General features: G+C 43.0%; 1 protein-coding gene across 6 annotated transcripts in view; it reads right to left on the bottom strand.

The window, feature by feature from the left end:
- Positions 1–27,479, bottom strand: part of LPP (LIM domain containing preferred translocation partner in lipoma) — a 377,393-nt gene that overhangs the window by 55,297 nt on the left and 294,617 nt on the right. The window lies entirely within an intron of this gene.

Genomic DNA, 27,479 nt, shown 5'->3' with positions numbered 1-27,479 from the left:
GTGAGTTGCAAGTGTTTTATATTAGAAACATCATATTTTGTAGACATTATATTATGCAATATTTACGAGTACACTCGCTCATCACTGATTATAGCTAGTTATAATCACACACGTTTTTCCTTTTACCTTTTATAAGTTTACTGTATAAGGCTTCAAGGGGTTGTCCTCATTACAGTGAGGAATATGCGCATATTCCTCACTGTAATGAGCGGTCCCACGTGACCGCTCACACAGGACAGGCTGCCGGCGCTGAGAGGAGAGTGGAGACATCGCGGGGGTTGGGTATTTCTTCTGCAAGGGGCCGGGCGGCGCACTGGGGGTGGGAGGCGGGGGTCACATGCAAACTTTATTTTTCACAAAAAATAACAAAAACTTGATCTTTCATCTCTTCTCTCCTGCGGGGGAGAAGAGATGAATGCCGTCTTCAGCACCACACAGGGGGGACAGCTCTTAGTGTAGTCTCTCCTGCACGGTCCGTGTGGTCCTCAGGCGGCACACGGATGCCGCACGTGTGCCACACTGATGTGCCACGTGAGCACACGTACACGGATAACTCCGGTACCGATTTCTCCGGTGCCGGAATTATCTGGACGTGTGAAAGAGGCCTAATATGAGTTGCGTTTATTTATATAAAAAACAGAAATTTGGCAAAAATTTTGAAAATTTTGCAATTTTCAAACTTTTAATATTTGTGCCCTTAAATCGGAGTTATGTCACACAAAATAGTTAATAAATAATATTTCCCACATGTCTACTTTACATCAGCAGACTTTTGAAAACAATTTTTTTTTTAGGAAGTTATAAGGGTAAAAAGTTGACCAGCGATTTCTCATTTATCCAACAAAATTTACAAAACCATTTTTTAGGGACCACCTCACATTTGGAGTTGGGGGGTGGTCAATATAACAGAAAATACCCAAAAGTGACACCATTCTAAAAACTGCACCACTCAAGGTGCGCAAAACCACATTCAAGAAGTTTATTAACCCTTCAAAGGTGCTTCACAAGAACTAAAGCAATGTGGAAGGAAAAAAAATTACATTTGACTTTTTTCACAAACAAATTACTTTAGACTCAAACTTTTTTATTTTCACAAGGATACCAGGAGAAAATGGACAAAATTTGTTGTGCAATTTCTCCTGAGTACGCAGATACCCCGTATGTGGGGGAAAGCCACTGTTTGGGCGCATGGCAGGGCTCAGAAGGGAGTGAGCACCGTTTGACTTTTTGAACAAAAAATTGGAATCAATGGCGGGCGCCATGTCACATTTGGAGACCCCTTGATGTACCTGAACAGTGGAAACCTCCCAATTCTAACTCCAACACAGCCCTACCCCTGACCCTAATCCCAACCTTAGCCCCAACACAACCCCCTAACCCCAACACCACAACCTTAACCACAACCTTAACCCTAAGTGTAACCCCAACACCACAACCCCAACCGTAACCGTAACTAACCCTAGCCCCAACCCTAACCCTGGCTCTAACCCTAGCCCCAACCTAACCTTAGCTCTAACCCCAACCCTAACTCTAGTTATAACCCTAGCCCAACCCTAATGGGAAAAATACATTTTTTTATTTTATTATTTTTACCTAACTAAGGGAGTGATAAAGGGGGGTTTGATCTACTATTTTTTTTTATTTTGATCACTGTGATAGGCTCTATCACAGTGATCAAAATGAACCAATAGGAAAAATCTCCTATTGTTGCTGGGTGCCGGCTGGCAGATTGTGGCGGGCACACTGCGCATGCGCCCGCCATTTTCTTGTGAGAAGATGACATGGAGGGCCGGGGAACAATGATGTGGAGAGCAGGTGGACAGAGCTGGATGGTCCAGGGAAGGTGAAGGTATCTGGGGGGGCTCAGGGGACCCCATTTCTCTCCTCTAGTATGCTAGATCATTTAAGAGGAGAGAGAAATGAATGGGAAATGTTACTTTTTTTTTGCCATCACCATTATTTGGTGAATAACGGCGATCACAAGACTGGGGACGGTAAAAACAGACCCAAATCATGTTCTCCGTGGTCTCAGGTAACCCAGGTAGCCGAGACCCCGGAGATTTACCGATGCTGGGGGGGCGCTATACCCTTATTTCTCAGGAATAAGGCCCCTTAACTGCCACCGTTAAAAGGCGTATCAGCGGTCGTTAAGGGGTTAAAGAGGTTGTCCATTACTTTATCACAGTTAACCTATTTTTGATTTACCTTAAGATAGGTCTGATCGGTCGGTGCCCGACACCCGGTACCCCGCCCATCAGCTGTTCCCTGTGTCAGCAAGGATGGCCACCAGCTGGACATGCTCAATTGCGGAGCTGCTCCATCTTCAGACAGTGATAAGGCTGGGAACTGCACTCCTGCCTACCATTCAAATCAATAGGAGGTGGATGTGCAGTACTCGGCCATGTCCACTATCATTGGATGGAGCAGCTTCACAGTTGAGCATTTCTGCCTGGCGGTCGCAGCCGTGGGGAGATAATCGGCAGGGTTGCTAGGTGTCGGACCCCGACTGATCAGACATTGATGACCTAAGAATAGGTAAAAGATAAAGTAGTGGACAATCTCTAATAAAAATGGAAAAAAAATTACATGAGGAAAAAAGAAGAAATACAGTACGTGAATTTACTTGATTTACAAACAAAATTATAGCACATCTATACACAGTTTAAAATGTTATCTGTCAACGCTGTGTACTAAAATGGTACAAAGAAAAAAATTACTATTCAATTAAGTGACAATACCAAAATAAATAAAGGTAAATAAAGTAATGTTGGACTAAGCTCCAGGCACTGATTCTAAATCCCAGAAGCATTTATTTTCCAATGCCTTCATAGTGCCCACATGCTCCATAGAATTGCAAAGAGACAGTCACCATTCAGACCAGTCCTTATACAAGTGGGGTGCACAATCTTTATGTTTGGACAAACTAGGGAGCAATCTCGCAGGAAGTCAATTAACCTATCAGTATGCTTTCAGATTATTATTATTATTATGTATTTATATAGCACCATTAATTCCATGATGCTGTACATGAGAAGGGGTTACATCAAAATACAAATATCACTTACAGTAATCAAAACTAACAATGACAGACTGATACAGAGGGGAGAGGACCCTGCCCTTGTGAGCTTACATTCTACAGGATTATGGGGAAGGAGACAGTAGGTCGAGGGTTGCAGTAGCTCCGATGGTGTTGAGGTGGTCGTGTGGTCATTACAGGCTGTAAGCTTCTTTGAAGAGATGGGTTTTCAGGTTTATTTTGAAGGATTCAAATGTGTTGGATAGCCGGATGTGTTGGGTACAGAATTCCAGAGGTTCGGGGATATTCGGGAGAAGTCTTGGAGGCGATTGGGTGAGGAGCGAATAAGCGTGGAGGAGAGAAGGAGGTCTTGGGAGGACCGGAGATTACGTGAGGGAAGATATAGAGAGATTAGTTTGGAAATATACAGAGGAGAAAGGTTATGGATGGGTTTGTAGGTCAGTGTTAGTACCGTATTTTCCAGCGTATAAGACGACTTTTTAACCCCTAAAAATTGTCCCAAAAGTCGGGGGTTGTCTTATACGCCAGGTACGGCATGTGCAGGGAGCGATCCTGGATGTTCCCAGGGTCTGAAGGAGAGGAGACTCTCCTTCAGGCCCTGGGATCCATATTCATGTTAAAAATAAAGAATACAAATAAAAAATATGTATATACTCACCCCTCCGAGAAGCCTGGCTGTCACCGCTGCAAGCGTCTGCCTCCGTTCCTAAGAATTGCAGAGCATGAAGGACCTTCAATGACGTCACGGTCAGGTGACCGGTCACATGAGCGGTCACGGACCAATCACAGGACTGCGACGTCATCGAGGGTCCTTCATGCTCTGCAATTCTTAGGAACGGAGGCAGACGCTTGCAGCGGTGACAGCCAGGCTTCTCGGAGGGGTGAGTATATACATATTTTTTATTTTTATTCTTTATTTTTAACATGAATATGGATCCCAGGGCCTGAAGGAGAGTCTCCTCTCCTTCAGACCCTGGGAACCACACGCCGTATAAGATGACTGGGCGTATAAGATGACCCCCGTCTTATACAGCGGGCATATCCCAAATTCCATATTTTATATGGAAAAGTTGGGGGTCGTCTTATACGCCCAGTCGTCTTATACACCAGAAAATACGGTAGTTTAAACTGGATACGCTGGAAAATTGGGAACCAGTGAAGGGCTTTGCAAAGAGGGGAAGCAGGAGTGTAGCAAGGAGAGAAATTAATTAGTCGGGCAGCAGAGTTAAGGATGGACTGGAGGAGTGCGAGAGTGTTAGAAAGTAGGCCACAGAGGAGGATGTTGCAGTAGTCGAGGAGATGATTAGGGCATGCACAAGCATTTTGGTAGAGTGAGGGTTGAGGAAAGGACGGAGGGAATCTGAGAACCCAGAATAAAGCAGCACAAATATGGGGATGACACAAAACACGATGTTGGCACTGGTCAGAACCAAGTACTGCCAGCCTACAGTGGTAGTCACAGAGCTGCAGATTCTTCCTTACTACTACTTGCCATCACACACAGGCTATGAAAAAAAGAGAAGTTCGAATCATTATGATAAGGTGTTCAAGATTCACAAGCTGTAACAATACACCTATATGATCTTTAGTACAATGGCAAACGTCCACTATTGTGATATTGCTTCTTACTAACCTTTACGTTTTACAACATTGAAACATTCAGAAATTCATTCTATGTTTTAATGGCACCTGCTATTAGCTGTCCGGTAGTGTGAGATGAAAAAAAAAAAAAAAAAAAAAGACTAGATGTGCACCCTAATATCTAAATATCTAGAAGCCATAAATCTGGAATAATATGGTGTGAGCTGTCAATGCAGCGCACAGGAGACTAGGACTCTACAGTCTATAAAGCAGTCCTTACACCCCAAGGACTAAGACTAAATCAGCAGTGAAAGAACAAAAGGAAAACAGGAAAAGAAAAAAATTGGAGAAATACATTTTCAATTCTGTCCTACTGCATCTTGTTTAAAGCATTGCCAATTTGTGGAGTGCTGGCTTATTTATGAAGTGTTTGGGATGCTTCATTTAGGTAATAACAATCCGGAGAAAATTGGATGTTAGCAGCCAGAAGCAAAAGCTGATTATGACGTTTCCACATCAGAGTGTGTTTTCTCATTTGTAAAGAATAAAATAGAAGGGGGGAAAAATGACATCCACGGATGTTTGTGGTGCAGGATGTTCTACAAGCAATTATCAAGAGAATGACAGAAAATTGACCCATTTACTCTGAAAAGTTCTTCACCATTTCATTTCATGCCCATTTCAGAACACAGCGTTCTTGTGAGGGCGGGGGATAGATTACCAGTGCACACCCGCCTTCCCTGCAAATGTGTTACAGGTTGAAAAGAAGGAAAACAGCTGCCCTCTGCCATGTACCTGATGCTTGTCCTGTCCGCACACACAACAATGCCTTCTTGTAGGCCGTAGCATGTGATTTATTTCTGATCAGACAGGATAATGCATCTGAGGAATAATCACCGCACTCATCTGTGACTGCCTCTTTTATTACCGGAGTGAGAGATGAATGCTCTGTGGAAATGCATTGAAACATAATTATGGAGAAACATTTGGATTAAATTGTCTACTGCACAAATAAGAAGTAGCGGGGCCTTGTATCACTACACTGCATTGTGCCGTCAGGGAGAGTCATTGTGCCACTAATGGCAGCCATGGGAGGCTGGCTGAATGAGATGCATGTCACCAGCTGAAAACGGCACAACTTAAAAATGGCCATTCTTTTCAGATATCTTCCATTACTTCAGTGGAGTGGGCGATACAAGGCCAGTAGAAACCGTATAAAGCATAGTTGTGTCACTCTACGCTCTACGAGACAATACAGCCCAGCGAAGACAAGGAGACTGATCCATAACTCGCAGTCTTCAAGGCACGCAGGATGAGAAGATATGGATAACACTGGTGTACAGGTAGTAGGGCACAGTTTTCCAAGTTCTCAGGTGCAGGGTTACAGTATCTAAGTATACCACATAACACGTGGGAATCCATTCTGGAATGGGTACAGAGATTGTCGTTGAGTGAGCCGAGTAGGCTGTCTCAGCTTTAGATGATACACAGAGTCTACAAGTCTCTGGATGTCTTATTTAAGGCTGGCCTGAGACCTTCTTCAGAATATCCCCGATGCAGGAATGATGGTGCAGGTATATACCATATGATGTGGACATGTCCATGACTGGCCTCTTTTTGGATAGTGGTCCTGAGTCGAATTGAGGGGGCATATGGATGTATGGTTCCAAGGGAGACGGTGGTATGCCTTCTGGGGTATGTGGAGGAGATAATGGTAGATAATGTCTTGAAGGAGGCAATTGCCAGATTACTTTACATGACCCGGAAGGTGATCGCAAGATGTTAGATAAGGGAGGAGCCGCCGACTAGAGGAGAGTTAATTAAACAGGCAAGATATATGTCATTAAATTGGAGAAGGGAGTTTACAGGAAAAGGGGGAAATCTGCCCTATATGAAAAGTTGTGGACGCCATGGCTGGAGTATGGATAGGGTCGTTGACACCATTGTGAAAGAAACTTTGTAATACATCTCATCACAGAAATCTGCATCTTTGCCCTCCAGGACTGATGATTCAGTCTCGACATCCTCAATACTATAATAATAATCTATAATCTTTATTTTTTATATAGTGCTAACATATTCCGCAGCGCTTTACAGACATTATCATCGCTGTCCCCAATGGGGCTCACAATCTAAATTCTCTGATCAGTATGTCTTTGGAATGTGGGAGGAAACCGGAGTGCCCGGAGGAAACCCACGCAAACATGGAGAGAACATACAAACTCTTTGCAGATGTTCTCCTTGGTGGGATTTGAACCCAGGACTCCAGCGCTGCAAGTCTGCAGTGCTAACCACTGAGCCACCGTGGCGTAAAATCTGTATTCAGTGAAGGCCGATTGTTAAATTGCTGAGATAGAAGATGACATTTACTATTGATAATGGGGGGGGGGGGGGGGGGAAGTTATAGGAAAAGACCCTCCTCTCCCAGCTACAAAGAATTTACCAATGGCAACGGCCGTCTCCTATATCAATAATGTAATAATCTTTTATTGCCGAATGCATATTGTACCCAAAAATTGAGAATTTTGAGAAGATCAGTCCTGGAGAAAGACGCAGATTTCTCAGAAAAGATTTATTATAAAGTTCCCTATTTTCATGTGTACTATTGATATATCAAATAAAAACAAAAACGACAGTTATTTTTTACGCATCATCTTTCATATTGTCTACGCTAAAAAAATTCTGCACCATGGGAGTCACAGAATAATTAATCTGGTTTTAGGCTACATGGCGACTTGTAGTCGAACAAACTAAGATGGCAAATGCCGCGCTGCCACTTGCAACTAATCAGAGAGTGTACAGAAATTCAGCATCTGAATTTCCTCCAACTTGTGGGCTGCATTTTTACCCACTTACTGGTCGCAATGGGAACATTTTTATTGCGATTCACTATTCACCATTATTAATTGTGATTTGGTCCAAGCCAGAAATTGCCCATACACATTAATGTGATGAATACCAGGTAAAACCACTGACTATACAACCATTTAATATGTTTGGGGGTGACCCAACTCTCCTTGACAGCAGATACCAGGGTAAAGAAGGGTCAGACATGATGACATTTCAATGCCCAATGCTTTAGTTCTCACATAACATAAGGCGCTGCCAGATAACTCTGGTGGCAACTCGTCTCATCTCCTCTATGGGCAGACATGCAAGCTCAGCCGAGCATGCATGTGTTTAGCGGAAGAAGTGGGAGCTGGAATCTAGAATGTACAGCCAGCTTTCCACTCCATACTACACTCACATCACAGGTATGCAATTCAACAGCCGCCATGAAAATGTTGGGATTCATTTAGAGCCAAGAAATAGAAGACAACACAAAGTAGCTAGAGCGTTGGCTTCTCTAACTTGGCAAATTAGCATTCCTGCCACTATATATAAGAGGAGATTGAATGAAAATGTCAGCTATTTAGATTGTGACAACAATACAGCATCTCTGTGAAGTAATTAGCGAGGATAGCCATTATTTATTTAAATTAGTGGCAGACTTAGCAGCAGTCTCGATGCCGCTTGCCAACTTGGCTGGGCAGCAACAAATGTGGGAAAAAAAAACAACGTTCTCCTGACAGAGACGAGAACACAATTTAATGACAGCAGCAGCAGAGTGTATCTCTTATTACAAATCATGGACTGGAAACATTTATCAACCTGGCCCTTTAGTATTTCTGTTGATTTTAATCTGTGTATTTAGTGCTTACTTTTAATAGGATAACATTTGTACCTTTGTGGGGGAAAAAAGCTAAGTTTTCAATAGGTTCCCAGTTTTAGAATTTCAGTCCTTCGGACATTACTTGAAGGAACACCAGAGGGCAATAACTGCAAGAAAATCATTACTCCTCAGACATCATTACTTCTCAAACACAATTCCGCTGATGAACTTTCTTGTTATTACTTTCAGCGACTTCATGAAGTTTTGTGTAACTAGACGATAGACCATAGTTACTCCATTCTACCAAGGACATATCCTATAGGGCATTTTACAAATTCTTTTTTATATTAGGCCCTAAAATGTTTAACTACCGTATACACTCGTGTATAATCTGAGTTTTTCAGCACTTTTTTTTGTGCTGAAAATGCCCCACTCAGCTTATACACGAGTCATTGTCCCAGTTTACGGCGAGGGAGGGGGAGCTGTGAAGCAGCGGGTCACAGGAGGCAGGAGCTGGTGGTCGCGGCTAAAGCCTGTGCCCGCTGCTAAAGATAAATGAATATTCACTGCACTAGCAAATAATATTCATTTCTCTTACAGCGCGCTCACAGTTACAGCCGCCGGCTTCCAGCAGCTGCCGGGCTCTCACGGGGTGCCCACTCATTAAGAAAATGAATATTCACCTCTCTCCACTCCCATAGGCGTGTAGAGAGGTGAATATTCATTACCTTAATGAGCGGGGATACGTGATCGCTCGGCCGCAGGAGCTGCTGGCACCAAAACGAGATGCTAGGAAGATGTGCAGGGAAGGTAAGTAGGATGTTTTATGTTATTGTATCGGTTTGGACAGGCTGACAGATCACCGTGTTCACAGTTTGGACAGGCTGACAGATCACCGTGTTCACAGTTTGGACAGGCTGACAGATCACAGTGTTCACAGTTTGGACAGGCTGACAGACCACTATGTTCACAGTTTAGGCAGGCTGACTACGATCACTGCATTCTCTCAGCCTGCCCAAACTGTGAACACAGTGATCTGTAAGCCTGCCCAAACTGTGATCACTGTGTTCACAGTTTGTGCATGCTGAATGCGATCACTGCATTCACTGTTTGTGCAGGCTAACTGCTAACAGCGTGCAATGTTGACTCTGACAAAGATGGCACCTGTTCCTTGTGCTGGCACCTGTTCCTTGTGCTGGCGCCACTCCCTCTATTTTGCTGCATACTGCTCAGATTCCAAGATCGCATCAGCTCCCTGTGCCGGCTCCGACCACTTGGCTAATCACTTGCTGTGTCAATGTAGAATGCAGCCAGTACTTAGGAGAGGGAGTGGTGTCAGCACAGGAGGCGGCTGCCATCTTAGATTTGTAGCTCTGGCCCTCACTTCAACACTGTTCTGACTGGCTCTCCTCTTTCTCCATACAGTGTGTCCTGATCTCGCAGACCGCATAGTGTCATGGTGGGCCTTCTCATGTTTTCAAGATGACAGCACACAATTATTACTAATATTAACAGCCTTTAATTCCAAGTTGTTGAACATATGAAAAGGGTTTAATGGGGTTGTCCACCTCTTTTTTACTTGAACAACAGTCCAGGAGGGCTATAATAATAATAATAATAATAATAATAATAATAATAATAATAATAATAAAAAAAACTAACCATATACTCCCTTACTGATCCTCCACCACTCCTTATTTATCTTCCAGCCAGGTCGGCACAACTGCTGTAGCAAAACCGTGTCCATACTTATAAATGTTGTTGCTACTGATTTGTCGCAATAGCTCTATGCAAGCCCTGCCTGAAAGAGACCTGTGCAGTGGCATAGAGAAGCTACAGGGGAACATTGAGTATATCACTTTTAAAGCCCACCGTGCCTGTAATGAGAGGCGTGGGCAACCACAGAGGGAATGCAGACCCTGCCGGCGATGGCTTACCATCCAAAAGCATTCAATTATCGGTATCGTCACAGCTATTTAAAGGTGCAAAGACCGAAAATGTTCACCTTAAAAGATGTGCATAATGCAAGTAAAGACCCTTCCTATCGAAATATACATTTAGCGACAAAACGTACAGTAGGATTATACTGAAGGTCGCAGAGCTCATTATAGGGTATGCTTTATGTGTAGTTAAACCTTTGAATGTCCTTCCGTCCTGAAAAAAGAACATTAGGTGAAAACACATGAACTGTTAACTACCAAGTTGTACAATGCAAATCTTACTTAATAAAAATGAAAACCCAGGTCTCTCTGCCAAGCCTCTCTGTTTCTGTCCTTGATCTATTTCAAAATGTTAATGGCATAAGACTGTGACTAATGATCATTTCTTCCTAGGCGGAAATGAAAGCCAATATTGCAGAATAATGGCAACCCAAGATCTGCAGAAACTGTTACTGAGGGCTCACCAGAATTCAGAATGGCATTTTACTGTACCTGGAAGGAGCAGAAAACAAAAAGATAAAAACTACAAAATAAAGTCGCTTCAAAAGGGTGTAATATGAATGCAATTTATGACCTTTCCACAACATAGGTGATACCATGCTAATTGGTTACTACTGGGATCCCCCCCACTACTATCAAGAACTCAGGAAAGATATGACGCACACAGAGAACATGGCTGCAAGGGTTTTCATTTTTTTTAATTATTTTCTTTTTATTTCATTCCTCCAATGCCACTAATTGTGATACAAGGCACAATTCATCACTTATTGTACTTACGTGCCTTTCTTATAAGTAGGCAAATGTGTCGGCCCTACTCTACGAGACCAAAGCGGTCTAACAGCACTGGTAAACGCTCTATACAATTCACGAATTAGAAAATCTATATAAATGAGTGACGCGTACCCTCAAAGACTAATTATTGCTGTAGAAAAACTTGGTGGCCCAACATCAAAATAGACTTGTCCCCACACACGCACAAAAAAAACAGGATTCAGGCGTATGTGCCGATGGGACCAATGAATGTGTGACAAAATGCAATGCAAAATGCACCCTTACAGTAGGGTCTTCAGACCTCACTGTGAGATCTTGACTATTCAAAAGCCCTGAACCCTGGCAGCAGTACTGATTAAAAATCTATGTTAAAAAAGCAATTTATTGATGTGTATATGTCAAAAACCATAATGGTTACTTAATGGGCAAAATAGTATTTTGGTGCTACAAGTAGAACTTTCCAAAATCACAGTGGGTCATCTATTTAGTAAGTCAACCATGTAACCCCAACTGATGCAAATATTCTATAAGGTCCATAAATGATGACTGTATGGAAGCAGTAGGTTTTACAGGGGACTAGGAGGAGACAATCCAGTAGTTCTAATGACTACTATCCAATATGTAGGGGCTTCCAGACTCTCGTGCTGGATTTCAAAATGTGATCATTTTGAAGACTCTGGCATGGACTTGTGAAAACTCATGTATGTTTACATGTGCATGGCGAAAGTGGCAAGAAAAAGCGGTCGGACAAATGAATGTTCACCCAACTTGTACTAAAGGAATAGGGCCACCTTTACATAAATGCACACGATGCACAATTTAACAGGTTTTCTGAAAGTATATGTATACCCACTCCAATGTTGGGTATCACAACTTGTTTTCTACATTCTAATGTTGTGGATAAGCTGATAGCCGTCATGCACTCTGAGAATAAACAGACTAATAAGAAATGGTCGAGGCACTTGGAGAACAATATATCGTTCCATTTAGGAAAACAAAACACAAAGCTATAACCACATGACAGAAAGAGTAAGTGTCTGAGAAACAATAAAAAGTGATTTAGTGGCATTAATAAAAGGCGGCTAGAACTAGCATGTTGCCATTAAAGTAATTAATAGGTCATAAAAATGGTGAAATGAAAAGTGAACATTGCTCCAGTTACTGCCTTTTTCAGTTGATTTTGACCTTAACTTTTTCTCCCTCACTATACAATGACCCAGTGTCTACATGATGTCATGCCAAGCATGTCATTACCGTGAGCGAATCAAAAACTCTGTAGCTGATTATCCTCTCATCTGCAAAAACAATAAAGGCTTGGAACAAAAAAAACAAAAAAACAAATGGTATCATCAGACGCAGGGAACTCATTTAACCCACCATAAACGTAATTGAAATATTTATTGGCTGTAAAGTGTGCAGGGATTTAAAGTATGATTGTATTATTCAGAAATTCTTATCTACTCAAACTCTACAGATGAGACTGCCGGGGGTAAGAAAAGACAGCTGAAGTAAGGGAAGAAAGATATCAGCAGCCTGCAGGCACGAAGACTGATGGGGGTTACTTGTAGTAAGAGTTTATACAAAATGATGCTGGATAATCAACTACATGAACAGGTTTTCCGGGACAACCTACAACCGTATCTTCACCACGTCTCAACAGTGTGCCACATCTCTTACTGCATGTGACCTATATGACCGCAGGAAAGGCTTTCCAATCAGTCACAACCGGATGACCTATATGACCACATGGACTCTTGCTGTGTACGTGCCGATTTTAGGCATTCTCTAATATACACAACCCCAATTCTGCGGATTCCCACAAGACTATGCGAGCACAAGTCTTATTGCTGGTATCTCCGGCACTGTGTGTGGGAACAGAGATGTGCCTGTGTGTCACTAAACATACAACCCCTGTACCAGGAGATTGAACACCTACAAAGACATTTTTTCTAATTTGTTGATCACAACTGTATGGATTTCCCAACTGCAATTGAAGGCAAAATTTTCAGAAAAAGTCTCTGTGTTAGGTACAACCTAAATCTGTTGAGCGACATATTACAGACATTATGCCCACTGGAGAATTGTGCCAATAAATACACTGCTCAAAAAAATAAAGGGAATACTAAAATTCCACATCCTAGATATCGCTGAAAATATTCCAGTTGTAAATCTTTATTCATTACATAGTGGAATGTCTTGAGAACAATAAAACCTAAAAATTATCAATGTAAATCACAACTAATGTCCCACGGAGGTCTGGAGTTGGAATGATGCTCAAAATCAAAGTGGAAAATAAAGTTACAGGCTGATCCAACTTCAGTGGAAATGCTTCAAGACAAGGAAACGTTGCTCAGTAGTGTGTGGCCTCCATGTGCCTCTATGATCTTCCTACAACACCTGGGCATGCTCCTAATGAGGCAGCAGATGGTCTCCTGAGGGATCTCCTCCCAGACCTGGACTAAAGCATCCGCCAACATCCGGACAGTCTGTGGTGCAACGTGATGTTGGTGGATGGCACAAGACATGATGTCCCAGATGTGTTCAATTGGATTCAGGTCTGAGGAACGGACGGGCCCAGTCCATAGCTTCAATGCCTTCATCTTGCAGGAACTGCTGACACACTCCAGCCACATGAGGTCTGGCATTGTCCTGCATTAGGAGGAACCCAGGGCCAACCGCTCCAGCATATGGTCTCACAAGGAGTCTGAGGATCTCATCTCGGTATCTAATGGCAGTCAGGCTACCTCTGGCGAACACATGGAGGGCTGTGCGGCCCTCCAAAGAAATGCCACCCCACACCATTACTGACCCACTGCTAAACCGGTCATGCTGAAGGATGTTGAAGACAGCAGATCGTTCTCCATGGCGTCTCCAGACTTCAGTGTGAACCTGCTTTCATCTGTGAAGAGCACAGGGCGCCTTTGGCGAATTTGCCAATCCTGGTGTTCTGTGTCAAATGCCAAGCATCCTGCAGGGTGCTGGGCTGTGAGCACATCCCCCATCTGTGGACGTCGGGCACTCAGACCATCCCCATGGAGTCGTTTTCTGTTTGTGCAGACCCATGCACATTTGTGGCCTGCTGAATGTCATTTTGCGGGGCTCTGGCAGTGCACCTCCTGTTCATCCTTGCACAAAGGCTGAGGTAGCGGTCCTGCTGCTGGGTTGTTGCCCTCCTAAGTTCCCCTCCACATCTCCTGGTGAACTGGTCTGTCTCCTTGTAGTGCCTCCAGCCTCTGGACACTACACTGACAGACACAGCAAACCTTCTTGCCACAGCTCGCATTGATGTGCCATCCTAGATGAGCTGCACTACCTGAGCCATGTGTGTGAGTTGTAGAGTTCGTCTCATGCTACCAGAAGTGTGAAAGCACAACCAACATTCAAAAGTGACCAAAACATCAGCCAGAAAGCATTGGTACTGAGATGTGGTCTGTGGTCCTCACCTGCAGAACCACTCCTTTATTGAGTGTCTCTTGATAATTGCCAATAATTTCCATCTGTTGTCTATTCCATTTGCACAACAGCATGTGAAATTGATTGTCAAACAGTGTTGCTTCCTAAGTGGACAGTTTGATTTAACAGAAGTTCGATTTACTTGGAGTTATATTCTGTTTAAGTGTTCCCTTTATTTTTTTGAGCAGTGTATATAAATTTGATTGAACTGATTGGGATGTTAGGTGTGAGAGGAATCACAAGAAAGCAGGAGGAGAAGAGGAGAACCTGATAAGGTCGTGGATATTTTAGGCACGGACTCAAGTCCTTGCATAAGTTATGGGTTGGGGATAAGTGCCTGCCACACATACACACAAGTTGACATTTTATTGGTTAATACACCCTTTTTGTTATGAAAGTACATTAAAAGCAAGACATTATTAACGTGAGCTGGCATTCTTAATCCATAGAGCCGTGTTTCTTACCAAATTGTTTATTTTTTTTTCCAATGACCAAGTGCCGTGCAATCCTTTAAATGCAGATATCTGAAGAAATGAAAGATTGTGGCCCATTACTCAGATTCAGACGCTAAACCGTTTTAGGAATTTTCAATTGTGGCACCTTGAAAGATAGGATTTACTGTATGGCGTATTGCACATTTATTAGTAGCAATGCAAAGTCTACAGAGGCAGAACACTTACAGTTGGAAAAAAAAGTATTTAGTAGGCCACCAATTGTGCAAGTTCTCCCACTGAAAAAGATGAGAGTGGCCAGTAATTGACATCATAGGTAGACCTCAACTATGAGAGTAAAAATGAGAAAACAAATCCAGAAAATCACCTTGTCTGAATTGGCAAGATTTATTTAGCAAATTATGGTGGAAAATAAGTATTTGGTTATTAAGAAAAGTTAATCTCAATATTTTGCTATATATCCTTTGTTGGCAATGACAGAGGTCAAACGTTTTCTGTAAGTCTTCACAAGGTCGATGATTAAGTCGCACATTTTTGCGTTGAAACACGTTTGTTTTTAATGTTTGGACTATGACTTAATTGTTTTTATGTATTTTAAAGTTATGGATTAAAAGAAAATGGATTCTATGGACTTACAGCGCTGGACGTATTTTTTTTTTCTAAGTTCTTCACAAGGTTGGCACACACTGTTGGTGGTATGCTGGCCCATTCCTCCATGCAGATCTCCTCTAGAGCAGTGATGTTTTGGGCCTGTCTCTTGGCAACACGGATTTTCAACTCCCTCCAAAGGTTTTCTATGGGGGTGAGATCTGGAGACTGGCTAGGCCACTCCAGGACAATTATATGCTTCTTACAAAGCTACTTCTTCATTGCCCTGGCGGTGTTCTTGGGATCATTATCATGCTGAAAGACCCATCCATGTTTCATCCTTAATGCCCTCGCTGATGGAAGGAGGTTTGCACTCAAAATCTCATGATACATGGCCCCATTCATTCTTTCTTGTTCACTGATCAGTCATCTTGATCCCTTTACAGAGAAACAGCCCCATGCTTTCACAGTAGGTATGGTGTTCTTTGTATACAACTCAGCATTCTGTCTCTTCCAAACACGGCGAGTTTTGTTTCTACCAAACTGTTCTACTTTGGTTTCATCAGACCATATGACATTCTCCCAATACTCTTCTGGATAATCGAAATGCTCTCTAGCAAACCAGACGGGCCCGGACTTGTACTGGCTTAAGCAGGGGTACACATCTGGCACTGCAGGATCTGAATCCCTGGTGGCATAGTGTGCTACTGATGGTAGCCTTTGTTACGGTGGTCCAAACTCTATGCAGGTCATTCACTAGGTCCCCCCCAGTGTGGTTCTGGGATTTTTGCTCACCATTCTTGTGATCATTTTGACCCTATGGGGTGAGATCTTGCGTTGAGCCCCAGATCGAGGGAGATTATCAGTGGTCTTGTATGTCTTCCATTTTCTTATTTACACAGTTGATTTTGTCACACCAAGCTGCTTGCCTATTGCAGATTCAGTCTTCCCAGCCTGGTGCAGGGCTACAATTTTGTTTCTGGTGTTTTTCGACAGCTCTTCCGTCCTCACCACAGTGGATTTTGGAGTGTGACTGAGGTTGTGGACAAGTGTCTTTTATACTGATAACAAGTTCAAACAGGTGTCATTACTACATACAATGAGTGGAGGACAGAGGAGCCTCTTAAAGAAGAATTTACATGTCTGTGAGAGCCAGAAATCTTGCATGTTTTTAGGTGACCAAATACTTATTTTCCACCATAATTTGCAAAATAAATCTTGCCAGATCAGACAAGGCGATTTTCTGGATTTGTTTTCTCCTTTTGACTCTCATAGTTGTGGTCTACCTATGATGTCAATTAGGCTACTTTCACACTAGCGTCGTTTGCAATACGTTGCAATGCGTCGTTCAGGAGAAAAAACGCATCCTGCAAAGTTGTCTGCAGGATGCGTTTTTTCCCCATAGACTAACATTATCGACGCATTGCGACGTATTACCACACGTCGCAACCATCGTGCGACGGTTGCGTCGTGTTTTGGCAGACCGCCGCCACAAAAAATCGTTACATGTAACTTTTTTTGTGCGTCGAGTCCTCCATTTTCGACCGCGCATGCGCGGCCGAAACTCCGCCCCCTCCTCCCTGGGCCTTGCAATGGGGCAGCGGAAGCGTCGTAAGACTGCTTCCGCTGCCCACGTCGGGCATTTATTTCACAGCATGCGTCGGTACATCGGCCCGACGCACTGCGACGGGCCCGTACCGACGCTAGTGTGAAAGCAGCCTTACAGGCCTCTCTCATCTTTTTAAATGGGAGAACTTGAACAATTGGTGGCTGACTAAATACTTTTTTTGCCCACTGTAAAAGTGTAGTATCAAACAACTTATGACATGTCATAAGGACACATTAGAGGTTTCTATCAGAAACCATCAATTCCTGAAATTAAAGGACAGTTCTCCTTCATTTCTGAACCTGATGAGGGTCTCGTAATCGCTACCCTTACTGATTAGACAATTTTTTCTAAAGCTACAAATGCACAATAAAAAAATGGCATAAAAGGAGAAATGCAATTTTCACAACGAAATTTAAAAAAAAAAAAAAAAAAAAAAAAAATCAATTTTTTATGCAACCTTTATAACGTAAAAGAATGAAATATTACTGTCCTTGTAATACAACTGAACAGACTGCTCAAATATTCTATTTTTTTTTAAAGTTGCCGTTTAGACGTAAAGTCCTCAGAATTCTGGAATAATGGTCTTAATGATGCCATTGAGCTGTTTAAATTGAAATTACACAGTGCCTATAATAACAGTGACAACACTTCTCAAATTGCTCTCTAAACATCACACATAACAGGGACATTTTTAGCATTTCGCCACCCAAATCTGTAAATTACAGTTTCCCTTATTATGGCCCAAACTGTGATTAAGCAGATTTTAAACGAACTGATCAACCTCATTTTAAAGCACATTTTATTGTGAGCACACAAATAGTTCTGCTCTTAATGCTATTCACTGCTAAGTGTAGTGTTAGAGCAAATATTTTATTTATCTAAACGGCCTGACGGCACATTTATAATGAAGCTCCTGTGACGTAAGTCTCATTCAAAGTGGCCACATTAAATGGAACCGAACCACGGTCATTATAAATCTGAACATGGCTGCGTGATTTCAACCAGGTATGTCTTTTTGTGAAATAATGTGGCATTTTAGAGAAAACATAGGGTAAAAAGTCAGCCAGGGTTTGTAGGGAAAGACCTGACTAGTCTGATGTGCCTCTCTAAGTTCTCTATGTCTATACATGGAAGAGATCTGTCAATGAACCTGTAGCGGGACAGGGAAAAACCATCTGGCTTCTGCATGAAACTTATCAGTTCTTTTCCTATAGCCACTTCGAGCAGTATGAATATAATGACAGGTTCCCTTTAAAAGGATTCTGTCATCAGGTTTTAGCTATGTAATCTGAGAGCAGCATGATGTAGGAGCCAAGACCTTGATACCAGCAACAAGACCTAAAAGTTGTGACTAAGGGTATGTTTCCACATGCCGGATTACATTCGGATTAGCTGTGGATTGAACGCTGCATACAGCGGCAGCATCCAGATGTTAGAGCATAGTGGAGGGAATTTTATGAAATCCCGTCTCCACTATGCGTGCTAACACGCATCCGGCGGCCCTGCATTTCCGGACATGCAGCGAGTTTTTTTAGAATGCAGCATGTCCGTTTACCTTGCGGCGACGCTCCGTCGCTGCAAGGTAAATAACAGGGTCCTATGTAGAGGGTGTGGTGATTCCGGATGTGTGCAATGAACACATCTGAATCACCGTGCGTACAGAAGGGGGCGGCGCTTTGGGCGGAGCGGGGTTTCCGCTCCGTCCAAAGCGCCGTCATTACGGAACGTGCACACGCACCATAAGGGGAAGGCAATCAGTGGGTCAGTATGGAAATGTTTGTTTTCAGCAGTTTAAACAATAAACACTTTCAGAGCATAACTTTTCTTTACTTACTAATTCTGGATCTATGAATGTATTCTGAATATATTAAAATGGATTTATCTGGAGTCACATGCGTTAAACTCCTCCTAGTACTATTGTTAATAGAGCTCCCCAAACTATAACTATATAAAAAATTAAAAATAGGCCTAATAAGGTTTCAAATTGAGTAATGTTTTAAATGGGCATATTCTGGGCATTCCAGGCATATTCAAAGCATATACAATAAATGACTACAAGCTGTATGTGCCAGAACTCTCGGCAAATCACAAAACTTGGATAGGAAAGGGCAGCACGCATTAAATTGAAACAAAGGCTTGCTGGGTCCCTATATAGCCTATAGGGCAGAGGGCTATGTGTGGGCTCATACTGTATATATGGGTGCTATGTGCAGGATCATACTGTATATATGGGTGCTGTGGGAGGGCTCATACCGTATATAGAGGAATGTCAGCATACTTAAATTTTGCTCAAAGCTAAGTGATACAATTATTAATATAAAAAAAAATTATAATTAATACAGTAGTATTAAGCAGAATTAATTTCAGCCTATTGGTTTGGCAACCACAACAGTCACGGTCTTAAATGTGGCCCTTTGCCCACCCGATGTATAATCTAATATATAATTGCCAATCGGCTCTGTCACACCTTCCGGCGATTGTGTCGCTACCACAATCCACTGCGCCGGAAGTAGCCGGCCGCTATATTGGAATACCCAAGTGATGGGTATTCCAATATGGCACCCGCTGGTGGTACCGGGGCCTTGGGCAGTACCACCAGCAGGTCATATCATACTCACCTGCTCCTGGCGCGTCTCTGCCTGTCCCTGCTTCTCCGGCGCCTTCTTCCTATGTTCAGCGGTCACATCGTACCACTCATTAAAGTAATGAATATGGACGCGACTCCACTCCCATAGGGGTGGAGCCGCATATTCATTACTGTAATGAGCGGTACCATGTGACTGCTGAACATAGGAAGAAGCTGCCGACGCCCGGAGACCATCTGTCAGTGAGAAGCAGGGACCGCGCCGGGAGCAGGTGAGTATAACAAGGGAGGTGAGCCATGCGATATTCACCTGTCCCCGTTCCACCGCAGCGCGCCGCACAGTCTTCCGCGTCCTCTGCCTGTGACGTTCAGGTCAAAGGGCGCGATGACGTGTTTAGTGTGCGCGCCGCCCTCTGCCTGAACAGTCACTGCAGATGACGCGGAAGATGGAGCGGCGCCCGGCGGTGGAACGGGGACAGGTGAATATCACAAGTGTCGGGGGCCTGCTCAGGACAAGAGGTGAGTATGTCATTTTTTTTTTTTTTATAGCAGCAGCATATGGGGCACATGTTTCTATGGAGCATCTTATGGGGCCATAATCGACCATTATGCAGAATTATATGGGGCAAATGTTTCTATGGAGCATCTTATAGGGCCATAATCAACCATTATGCAGCATTATATGGGGCAAATGTTTCTATGGAGCATCTTATGGGGCCATAATCAACCATTATGCAGCATTATATGGGGCACATTTTCTATTGAGCATCTTATGGGCCCATAATCAACCTTTGAGCAGCATTATATGGGGCACATTTTCTATGGAGCATCTTATGGGGCCATAATCAACCTTTGTGCAGCCTTATATGGGGCAAATGTTTCTATGAAGCATCTTATGGGACCATAATCAACCTTTATGTAGGATTGCATGGGGCAAATGTTTCTATGGAGCATCTTATGGGGCCATAATTAACCTTTGTGCAGCATTATATGGGGCATATTTTTGTATGAAGGATCTTATGGGGCCCATCATAAACTTTATTTTATGGGGCGTATTTTGTATGGCGCATCGCTTGGGGACGAGAGATTCTCAGTGCTGCAAAGCCTGCCCCCATTGGTACGTCACCACCCTCCGGATATGATAGCATTGGGCCTCATCTAGTGTGTATATATTTATATATAATGTGTGTATATACTGAGACAATCTGTATACTTCTTTCAGGCATTTATGACCACAGGATATGCCACAGATGGCCTAGATGGGAATGCCGCTATAATACAATGATGCTTCACTTGCTGTTCCATGTGTAAACCCCCAGATAAACACATTGTGCTATGATGAGGAATTGTGGAAAATGACAAACTCAATTCTACCAAATATAAATGATGTTTTATAGTAAGTAGTTTAAGACATATCAATTTTTCTCAACTACTTTAGTGATTCTGTTCATTAATTTCTTAACTCGAAGAAAAGGAAAAAATAATGGACAAGTGATACTACAGGCAGAGAACCTTAACTTCATAGAGTGCCAACCGCAGACCAATGAAAAATCAATTGTGATGGCAATGCTCCACTGAAATGCAATTCGTTCTTGGTTGTAGTGTCATAGCTGCTGTACCTGCAGGATGAGTGAAGTACTAATTAAATGTGGATGCTAACAGTTAAACAATGCAGAAAGGCTCTGGCCATTCAATGAGAAGCACAAGAAATACTGTTTGCTTAAAAGGAAAGAAAAATCCTGGTCTATCGGAGCCAAACAGGGCATCATTTAACCTTGCACTCATCTTCTCATAATGCTGTCTTTGGAAACAAGACAACTGGCTGGAGTCTGCACTTTTAATCTTTTAGAAAGAGTCTGAACTTAGATCATTCATATTTTTATGTGCCAGGTACTTGAAACCCAAATGTGCAAATTAAAAAAAAAAAAAACTTCATAAAAAGTCAAAATGAAAGTCACAAAGTGAAAGAAGCCTTCTTTTATCCGTGATTGATAATTTTGGCACTCAGTTTTCAGAATGAAGTTAGTGAGTGTGGTTATTCTTACACTGAGGCTTATATAGGACAGTGTTCCCCAAACTCCAGTCCTCATGGCCCCCAACAGATCAGGTTTTCAGGATTACCTTAGTATTGTAGATGTGAGAGAACCTGTGGCAATTCCTGATGCCTTGATAATTATTCCATCATCTGAGGAGTACTAAGGAAATCCTGAAAACATGATGTGTTGGGGGCCGTGAGGACTGGAGTTTGGGAAGTACTAGTATAGGGTCATTACACAACGGGAAACCTCAGTAATGGATATTATTGGTGGTAATGGGGAGGGTGCTGAGGGAACAGGCAGTTCTTATTGGGATCTTGCACTCAGTACAAACAAGGCTGTGGCCTCCCTTTCCTTTGAGATGGGCATTACTTTATATAGCTTCCCATTGCTTGGTGTCCATAGTTGGGCCCCAACCCTGCTCTTATTCACATTGAGGTCGATTTTGATACATGGTAAGGTTTTAATATTAGAGATAGTTAGTGATGAGCACAAGTGCTCGTTACTCGAGACGGCCTGGGATTCTCAGGTATGTGTGCCTGTGTAAACATGTGGGCATTACCCTTGTATGTGGCATGTTTTGTGGCTGTCTAACAGTCGTGAAGCATGTGGGCGCGGTACTCGAACACCCGCAATACTCGGAGCCTACCCTGAGCGCTCTAGGCAAAGTCGAGTAACAAGCACTTGCGCTCATCACTAGAGATAGTATAGGACCATCCCAATTTTGGTACACCTTTTCACAGTGGGATGGATGGCTTTTATGCTTTTTTTTTTTCTTTAATGAAAAACAGTGTATACCAAGTACTCCATGTCATTTATGTGCACTATTACATTGGCTTACAGCAGGTTTTTTTCCCATTTTGTTTTGATCTTAGATTTAGTTTTGATTGGGATATAGGTTAAATCATTTACGGCTTTGGAAACATGGCATTCTGGGTACTCCTTCTGCTGTATAACGGTTTCACTTCATCTGTGACAAAGCATTCATATGACCTGACTGCTATGTATACTGCTGTAACAAAATGAAGACGGACTTTTACTTTCATGGGTAAGATGCTATGAATTGCATTTTCTTAAATCTTAAGTCACAGAAATGACCAAGGTTTGATAAATACTGTAGGATTCTTTTTGTTTCAAAAGTGACACTACGGCCACATTGTTGCTTCAGCTTCTTGGCAATGTGTCATGTCATTATAACTTGAAAATGGTCATTAATGTCTAAGGCCTCTTTCACACTTCCGTTTTTTACAATCAGTCACAATCCGTCAAAATGTTGAAAAGACGGATCTCCTGTGCAGATTGTAAAAAACGGGTGCGCTGGGTCAGTTTTTTTGACGGATCCGTTGAGGCTATGTGCACACATTGTGTATGCGTCTTCGCAGCGTTTTTCCGCTGCAAAAACGCATACACAAGACAACCCAGGTTAAAAATATTTAAAAAAAAAAAAAAATCGTGATATTCTTATCTTCCGGCGTCCTCCGCAGCCTTACCTATGCTGCCGGCAGCTCCTGTCCCAGTAATGCCTTGCGAGCAATGACCTGTGATGACATAGCGGTCTCGCGAGGCATTACTGGGAGCTGGAGCTGCCGGCAGCATTGCAAGCATTAGGAAGGCTACGGCGGACGTCAGAAGGTAAGAATATCACAATTTTTTTATTTCTTAAAATTATTTGTAACATTATATATTTTTACTATTGATGCTGCATAGGCAGCATCAATAGTAAAAAGAGAGAGAGCGAGAGAGAATTTCCCTTACTGGAAATTCTTCCACGCATGCTCAGTTTCAAAAGACAGCATCCATTGCTTGATTCCTGTGTGCGACGGTCAGCGACGGATCCTGCGCCCATAGGCTTCCATTATAGCCAACGACTGGCAGCGCAGGATTTGTCGCTGAGCGATTTTCCGACGTACAGAAAAAATGTTCCTCTGTGCGTTGTCTCCGCCCAACAGCGATTTTACGACAGATCCAGCGCACAACGGATGAAACGGAAGGCCAATCGACACAATCCGTCGCTAATACAAGTCTATGAGAAAAAAACGGATCCAGCAGAAACATTTACTGGATCCGTTTTTTTTCACAAAACGACACATTGTGATGGAAAAAGAAAGACGGAAGTGTGAAAGAGGCCTAACAGTAATCCAAAAGTGATTAACAAATATGGCTGAACCTTCTGTTGTCATTTTTACAAAAATAGCCCCCCACAACAGAACAGAAAACTGCCAATATTTACATCCTTAAAAGACACATTGTTACCAAAACAGCTGCTGCTCAGACTCCTCATTTACCAATGTATGGTAAGTTACTTAATATAGTTAAAAAAAAAAAAACCACATGTCGACTGGCTGATCTTTTCAATTACTGGAAGCAAAGAGCAGGACATTACAGACACATACACAATTACAGTTTGTTATTTACGCCGCTCAATATTCTCCATACATTCATTTTGTGGTTTCGCTCCTCTAGATGAATTCTGGTGTGGTACATCTCAGTCTCAGCTTTACTAAGCGATATCTTTCTTTCACCATAGTGCTTTAACATGAATTTATGTGACTCATTAAAGGGCTTATGATTGGAAAAAAGATGCAAGTTTCAGCAGAGAATGTGAAAAGAGAAATACAGAAGCAGAGAACTGGGGTTCAGTGGAGAAGAGCCCTGCTTGATGTACAAATGTCAATTGCCATGTCTGAGCCTACATCTGCATTGGACTACAACCATGCGAAGTCCAGTATGGAGGATTTATCTTCCTCATACAGGGAAGTCTAGACCGGTAGTGATAATCAATAGGCAGCTGACCAATTTGACATTGATTCATAGACATGCTCTTTAAAAGGAAAAATATCAGTGCACAGAGTCCAGCCTGATTCACAGTATTGCCTCTTCATGGCTTCCACTGGGGCACTGCATTATCCAGTATTGCTTCTTCATGGCTTCCACTGGGGCACTGCATTATCCAGTATTGCCTCTTCATGGTTTCCACTGGGGCACTGCATTATCCAGTATTGCTTCTTCATGGCTTCCACTGGGGCACTGCATTATCTAGTATTGCCTCTTCATGGCTTCCACTGGGGCACTGCATTATCCAGTATTGCCTCTTCATGGCTTCCACTGGGGCACTGCATTATCCAGTATTGCCTCTTCATGGCTTCCACTGGGGCACTGCATTATCCAGTATTGCTTCTTCATGGCTTCCACTGGGGCACTGCATTATCCAGTATTGCCTCTTCATGGCTTCCACTGGGGCACTGCATTATCCAGTATTGCCTCTTCATGGCTTCCACTGGGGTACTGCAGTATCCAGTATTGCCTCTTCGTGGCTTCCACTGGGGCACTGCAGTATCCAGCATTGCCTCTTCATGGCTTTCACTGGGGCACTGCATTATCTAGTACTGTCTCTTCATGGCTACCACTGGGGCACTGCAGTATCCAGCATTGCCTCTTCATGGCTTCCACTGGGGCACTGCAGTATCCAGTATTGCCTCTTCATGGCTTCCACTGGGGCACTGCAGTATCCAGTATTGCCTCTTCATGGCTTCCACTTGGGCACTGCATTATCTAGTACTGCCTCTTCATGGCTTCCACTGGGGCACTGCAGTATCCAGCATTGCCTCTTCATGGCTTCCACTGGGGCACTGCAGTATCCAGTATTGCCTCTTCATGGCTTCCACTGGGGCACTGCATTATCCAGTATTGCCTCTTCATGGCTTCCACTGGGGCACTGCATTATCCAGTATTGCTTCTTCATGGCTTCCACTGGGGCACTGCAGTATCCAGTATTGCCTCTTCATGGCTTCCACTGGGGCACTGCATTATCCAGTATTGCCTCTTCATGGCTTCCACTTGGGCACTGCATTATCCAGTATTGCCTCTTCGTGGCTTCCACTGGGGCACTGCATTATCCAGTATTGCCTCTTCATGGCTTCCACTGGGGTACTGCAGTATCCAGTATTGCACAAAGATTGATCAAGTAAGGGTTGTTCTGTGCAGATGAGACTCCTTGTTCTCGGCAGCACAAGCCCTGCTTACACATTATGTGTTCCCAAGAACAATGATTTTTTAAAACAGGTCAAAAGATTATTTCACCTACTTGCTTGTAGGTCAGGCGACCGGCAGCCCATTTACACTGTAAGAGTGGCAGTGAAAAGGAGTTCCTAGGATCATACAGTGAACCTTAAAGGGAATCTTTCAGCAGGTTTTGCTACGTAATCTGAGAACAGCATGAGGTAGGGGGTTCAAACACTGAATTCAGCGATATGTCACTTATCAGGCTGTGTGTTTACTTACAATGAAGGCTTTATCACTAAAACATTATCATCGCCCTGACGAGATGCTGTGTGCCAAATCAATGACCACGCCCCTTCCTGTGATAAGCAGTTGGGCGGGGTTAGCTTTCTCAGCTCTGCTGCATTCTATCTATAAAAACTCTGTCACAACTGCTGCACCCAGTAAACTAAGCGACACATTGCTGGAATGAGGGTCTCTTTTCCTATACTATGCTGCTCACAGATGAAGCAGCAAAAACCTTTAATCCATTTAGTTACATGTTGGACAGATGACTTGAGCTTAAAGGGGTTGTCCCCCTGTTAAATCAGAATATAATTGAAAATTAACCATTTTCACAATTGGATGTGTTTAAATAAATGTTGATGTGCAGATACAATGTTATAATGGTGCCCATGATGCAGCCTGTGTAACTGCCTGTGCCTGATCATATAGATGCGCCATAGCTGCTGGTCGCACATCCAGTTATTATGGATGGTACAAAGGCCATCAGGCACAGGGGATGACATGGATGGGGGGCGAAAGTGAATATTTTCTACTACTGCTGCTGACAGGGGCAGTTCCAGACTGCTGATTTCTAAGGTGTTCCACTCAGACAGTGCTTTTCATCAAATTAGCCATCGCATGTCCTGTAGCAGAGGGCCTTTGCAGTCATGTCAATACATCACTTCAGTGACTCGCCATAATATGGTTTAGTGTTGGTTTTTTGTTTTTCAATTTAAATATCCAGCCACAAAACTCGTGGTGTGATTTATTAAGATGAGCTCATTGTTCCTTAGCACATGTAGAGATGAAAAGAATAAGCAGAAGAGTAACATCAGCCCACTTAGCAACACATACCTGCACCTGCCAATGGCATCTGTACGGGGCATTTACTTATCCTCCCCCTCGTTAATGTCTATGGGATCCATACAAACAGCATGCACCGACCATCCGCTAAGGTGCCTCTACATGGTCAGGGAACAGGCTGCATCATGGTTTTATATGCACGTGTATGGTTGTATACTATTCATTAAAATAATGTGTGCTATTTTTGTTACGTTTGTTGAGCGCAGACTCCGATGTCTGTTTTTTTTTTTCTGTTTATTACATATAATTATTTTGTCACAAGGCTTGCAGCACCTTCATGCATATTTTGTTTATTTGTGGTGCTCATACTCTCCCCTTTCTAGTTACACAAGCCGCATCATCCATTATATAGATTATCTCTGCACAGCAACATTTTGGCCCTATAAACTGTAGCCACCGCCATCAGGGGCTTATCTACAGCATTCTGTAATGCTGTAGATAAGCCCTGATGTAACTTGAAAGATGAGAAAAAGAGGTTAGATTATACTCACCCAGGGGCGGTCCAGTCCGATGGGCGTCGCAGGTCCAGCGCCTGCTATCTTCATGCGATGACATCCTCTTCTTCGCTTCCTGTCGTGGCTCCTGTGCAGGTGTACTGCAGTGCGCAGGTGTCGGGAAAGGTCAGAGAGGCCCTAAGTCTAAAAATGTT

This window comes from Ranitomeya variabilis, chromosome 2, assembly GCF_051348905.1.
Source record: "Ranitomeya variabilis isolate aRanVar5 chromosome 2, aRanVar5.hap1, whole genome shotgun sequence".
In the NCBI taxonomy this organism is placed as follows: domain Eukaryota; kingdom Metazoa; phylum Chordata; class Amphibia; order Anura; family Dendrobatidae; genus Ranitomeya; species Ranitomeya variabilis.
The sequence above is the reverse complement of the archived record's forward strand: the minus strand, read 5'-3'. Positions and strand labels throughout refer to the sequence as shown.